Source organism: Eurosta solidaginis, chromosome 3 (assembly GCF_040869045.1).
Source record: "Eurosta solidaginis isolate ZX-2024a chromosome 3, ASM4086904v1, whole genome shotgun sequence".
Taxonomy (NCBI): Eukaryota; Metazoa; Arthropoda; class Insecta; order Diptera; family Tephritidae; genus Eurosta; species Eurosta solidaginis.
In genome coordinates, this window is record NC_090321.1 from 100,133,257 (window position 1) to 100,139,256 (window position 6,000).

A 6,000-nucleotide genomic window follows, 5' to 3' on the forward strand; every position below is an offset into this window, starting at 1 on the left:
CACTGAACCATTTTCAAGACTGTTTCGAAGAATACTTATATTTTCATCGCATTCCTGGGCGATCTGAACTTGAAATTCAACTTCCTCAATGTTAAGGACGTGTGCAATTTTCGCTCTACTCAGAGCATCGACATGTGCCATAGACATGCCCTTCCTGTGTTGTATTTTATGTGAATGCGCCCTCCTGCTTCTGAATTGCGACCGTGCGTAGTTGAGTTACATTGCCCGTATTTAGTAACCCTGGCGAAACGGCACCGTTTTCATCTTGATTTCCTTAACATAAATTATAGTTCTCGGTCGTATCAGCAGCAGGAGCACGCTCAAAAGCGTAAGATTAATTTTTAATGTTTATGTGATTTGTATTTAACATTTTATGTACGTCATATTGTTCCCATAGGAAATAAAACAACATTGCATCGTACGTGTAAGTGTTTTTCATTGTTCTTATTTGGAACTCCTGCAAGATCGGGAACAGGCGGATATCGCAACCTGACTGCAATTGCTTTTTTTCAATTAAGTATTGCTTATGGACACTAATTAATTTGATGTTAAATAAGTCTAACAAATCACGTCCCAAACTAACCGGCAGATTCATGTGCTCATCAGATAGTATTTTAAATTCAATTTCTTTTATTTTATCATGAAATTCAATATTACATTTATATTACAAAGATATTTAATTAGATTTCCACCGATCGCTTTATATTTGAATTTTATTTCCGTCTTCCTTCCTATCAGTTGTTTTGGGACCACTGATTTCCTTATAAAACTAACCGGACTGCCGGTATCAAAGAGACAAAACAAATTGTTAGTTTCCACCCTTTCATTTAACTTAAACATAGCTCTTACGTAATTATATGCAGCAACCGCGGCAAATTCCTCATCAGCATCGACATCAGCTTCAGCTACTGCAGCCATTTCGTTTTTTCGTTTGAGTACCTTTTTGGGGTTCGGGCAAGCTCGATTGTCGTGCCCCATCTTCCAGCATTCGAAGCATGACCCGTATGGGCAGTTAGTTTTTATGTGCGCATGTTGAGAGCAGTTGAAACATAATGGTTTAACTTCACTTTTCTGCCTTGCCGCTTCGCTTGCTTGACTCTTATGTGCATTTGTAGTTTGTAAGCCGCTCTGGGCAAAATATTTATTTTGATAGCGGCTTATGAGGCCTTAGCATTTGGCACTGCATTGCCAATGCCGTCGATGACAAAGTCAATTATTTCTTCTTCTGAGATGTTGGCTCGTTTGACAATTGCTTGCATGTGAAGGACATAGCAATGCAATGTTTCGTCCTTTTTGCGCCATTTCCTTTGGGACAGCATTTTATATATTTCTTGTCGCGTGACGGATCGTAGCTCAATGCCATTGTAGTGTGCAGAAACACTCGTGCCGTGCCGATCATGCAACGTCGAAGGGCAAGTGATTTGAAATTTTCGTCTGCAGATGTTGAATCGAGGATCTCCTCTAAGTCCCGGATGAAGTGGTGGACAGGGTATGCCACATCTTCCCCACTAAATTTCGGCAACACATGCTGGATATCAGCAAGATCTAATCTGCGTTTACTTTTAACCGCGGTGTAATTTTGTAATTCCTCGATCTGCTGCATTAATTTCAGCATTTCTACTCTTTTCTGGAGCAACGTTATTTCCTCATCGACCTTACACAATCTCATTTTCCCAGCGTTAGTATTATTCACATTATTAACACCATTAGGGGTAAAGTCGTCGGTATTGGTGACGGCATCGGCAATGGTAGCGGAAGCGGCAGAGGCGTTAGTGCATCGGCATTGGTAGCGGCAAAGGCTGCAGAGGCGTTAGTGACGGCATCGGCGTTTGCGGTAGTACTGGCATTAAATACGGCATTAGCGTTAGTGGCACCTTCGGCATTTTTTCCAACGTCGGCAGTGGTAGCGGCCTCGACGGCATCCTCATTGTGCACAACACTGGCCAGCAATTTGCGTAATTGAATTGTGGTGGCCGATTGTGGAAAATTCACATGCGCTTCAGTGATCACATTTATAATTTCCTGTCTCGATTGGTTCATTGTAAACAAATTTTTATCGCACGTATTTTCTAGGGCTCTCCCCACACCTGAAGTTGTAAATTGGTTAGGTATTTCAATTATTTTATACGATGTTTAGTGATTAAGTTGGAACACGACTTTTCTAGTCTTTAGATTTACCGGAAGTGCCGGCCATCATCTTTATTTCCAAGGTTGCCCTCTATTTTCATATCGATAGTTTAAAATATTTACAATAGGGTTGCTTAACTTCTAATAACTTAAGCCATATGTACATAATGGGTTTACACTATATATAAACGCTTTGGTCGCTTCAAAGCAAAGATAACGTAAGGCGTTTCATTGTTTTTCATATGGCGTTGTCGTAGGCACGCAACCAAAGCGTTTATGTAAATCTTTCGATGCTTCGCCCGACAGATTAGTTAAATTTATGGCAGTTCCTATATCTTGCTAAGCAAAGTTTGTTGAATGTTAAGGAACTCAAAAAGTTTAAAAATTCTCAAAGGAGGATTTACAACTAGTTCATCGCTTGGCAAGGAGTCTCATTCTTATATTATGGACCTGCCAAAGCGTCAGATCGATGCAACACAACCTAAGCGTCTATGTTAATCCGCCCTAATTTATGTCCCTGTGAAAGTATCCTGCAAATAAAACGGTGCTGTGAGTGGAAGCCACACAAAGAAGCAGGCAAAAATATGAATGAATGAAATGAAAGTTGTTATGGAATCGCATTTACGATGGAAGCAGTAAGGAAGGCGGTCGGCATGATGTGGTGGTGCACAGTGGCTAGTCATTGTCGGCTGGGGCGGGTCCTTGCCAACCTTACTGTTCCTGCGCCATAAACAGAAAAAGTTCCTATCATGCCTATCAAAAAACTCAGCTATCAGATTCAAAAAAAAACTGACAGAAGCGCAAAGACGACTCAAAACGCTTATAATTCAAAATTAAAACGACATCCGGCCGAACCGGATGCCACGGACAGACCGTTAACATTCAAAATTTCAAAAATTCAAAAAAAACGAAGAAAAAGAAATTGACGCAAAAAAATTACCGAACCGGAGATGACCGGTTACTAACAGTTAAAACCAAACTCAAAAAAAAAACGCTGAAAAATAAAAATACAAGTGAAAGCTGAAAATTAAAAAAAAAAACGAAAAGGGCCGAATATAACTTGGGGCGCCGCGGGTATTGTTGCGACGCCCGGTGCATGTTCCACCCTCAAAATCCATGGGCACGGACACACCTATATTTCGGTGGCCCCTTACCTGTTTCCCTAAGTGCCTTCTGGCGACGCCAGCATTCCCATTTTAAATACTTATTTATTTATAATTCATTTCTATTAACGTATGTATGCTACAAAAAAAAAAAATGCGATAGTGCAGGTTTCTTAACCAGGGCTACAGCATTGTTGAACTACGAATAGTTGTTCACACTATCAAAGTGTAGGTAAGTGTGTGTAGTGTATAGAGTGAGAGGAAAAAAAATGATCCAACAGTTCACACTTTATTGGCCCGAAATCGAAAACGAAATCTAATACGAATACTTAAGTCTGGCTAAGTTTGTTCTGTGGGGGGGGGGGGGGGGGGGGGGGTTCTTTTCTTTCCTCTTACTTTTGCTCGTAATACTTCAAGTTATACATATATTTAGGTCTCCCCCTTTTTTTTATTTTTTTGACAATCGTTATAAACGCTTTGTGTGAAAAAAAAATGTAATTAAATGTACTTATGTATAGTAAATATACTACATACAACGTAAGAATTTGGTCGAGTACCCCTTTTCTGTTTTCCCTTCACAAAACATATTTTAGGGCTATAAAGTTGGGCTATAAAGTTGGGTGACGTCCTTAGCCTGCTGCGGCCAGAAGTACTTCTGCCTAACACGTTCTAAGGTTTTCTGTCACCCGCCATGGTAACTCCGGTAAGCGTCATGTGCTAATCTCACTGCTTCCTCAGTCAACCCTTTCGGCAACCATAATCGCCACAGCGAGTCTTCTTCCCCTTCCACCCCCTTACGAAATTTAACTCTTTTGAAAATTACCCCGTCCACCACTCGTAAATCCGGAAGCGATTCCTCATTTTCGGTTATGGTCCGAATCAGGTCTAAATATTCGTTACTGCTGAATTCGGGAGAGACTAAATCTATTTCCCCGGGTGTGGTAGTGAAAGTCAACTCATCGGCATCAAACCGCGACAGCGCATCTGGTACTACATTCAGGGTGCTCTTACGATGTTCCATTTTAAAGTCGTATCTTTGCAGTAAGAGCGACCACCTCGCCAACCTCCCGCTCAAGTCCTTTTGTGTCATTAACCACTTGAGACTGGAGTGGCCGTGATGATACGAAACGGTAATCCCTCTAAATAGGGTCGGAAACGCTTCACGCTGATTATGGCGGCGAGACATTCCAGCTCGGTTACCGTATAATTGCGTTGAGCATTATTCAGCTTTTTCGACACAAATGCGATCGGATGCTCAGCGCACTCGTCATCGACCTGGAACAACACTCCGCCGACACCTATTTTGGAAGCGTCGCATTGTATTACGAATTCTCGGGAAAAATCAGGTTGGGCCAAGACAGGAGCGTAACTCAAAGCTACTTTCAGTTTTTCGAAGGCCTCTATAGCTTCAGGGGTAAGCTTGAACGGGCCTGATGACTTACGGAGACAGTACGTCAAGGGACCTGCCAAGTCAGCAAAATTGGTAATAAACGCCCTGTACCAATTCGCCATGCCCACAAACCTATGCACTTGCCGAGGGGATTTAGGGATCGGAAAGTTTTGCATTGCTTCTATTTTTCCGCTGCCTATCAAGTACCCTAAGTAGCGTATTTCCTTCTGACAAAATTTACTTTTCTTCACGTTTATTGTCAGCCCTGCGTCTCTCAAACATTTCGCCACTTCCGCTAGCAATTCCAGGTGGTCTTCAAAATCAGTGCTGCATACCATCAGGTCGTCCAGGTAGACAAAGACGTTCTCCCGCAAACGCGAAGGGATTGCCTTGTCCATCAGCCTACCATAGTCTGCGGTCCATTGCATAGACCAAATGGCATTAACTTGAAGTGGTACAGAGGCCTTCCCGGAACTGCGAATGCTGTTTTTTCCTTGGAGGACTCTGTCAATTTGATCTGGAAGAACAAGTCCTTCAAATCAATGCCACTAATAAAATGCGAATCCTTTAGTCTGCTCAATAAGCCCTTGATATGAGGAAGGGGGTATGAGGCCTTCTTAGTCACCGCGTTGACCTTCCTCGAATCTATGCACAGCCTAACTTTACTTGGTTTCCGGACCAGAACTACAGGACTACACCACGGGGAGTTTGATTCTTCTATAACTCCTAATTCGAGTAACCTGTCTAGTTCGCTAAAAGCTTCGGCTTGCCTCGGTGGCGAAAGAGGGAAATGTTTGCTTTTTATAGGAACGGCATCACCGGTGTCGATGTGGTGCTCCACTAATTTAGTTTGCCCTAGGCCTAACTTCTCGTACGAAGGAAACGTCTCGCTGACCTTTTGCAATTCAAATTTCCGGTCGGGTGACAATTCATGGAGGTTAAGTTCCTCTTCCTTTTCAAGTCTAATCTCTATGCCTTCTACGCTTGGGAATATTTCGGGATCTAACGCAAATGCTCTCCAAAAATCTACCCCGAAGTACGCTTCTTGGAGCAGTGAGGGAACAAGGTAAAAACGAATAACCTTTGTGATATTTTTGAAGGTGACCGGTACAGATACTGAGCCTAAAATTGTTTGCTTGTTGCCGCTCGCGGTGTATACGAACGCATGTAAGGGCTGATAATCGAAGCCGTTGTCCTCTAGTAATTCTAATCCATTTTTTCTTAAGATGGAGACGTTGGCTCCCGAGTCCAACAGCCCTACAAGAAAACTATTCTTAATTTTAGCCTTTACTAGAGGCCTTTCATCCTCTGTAAGCGTTAACATAGTGGCTTGCAGCAGTCTACGCTCCTGTGCTCTCCTGTGGTATCTCTTCCTGCACT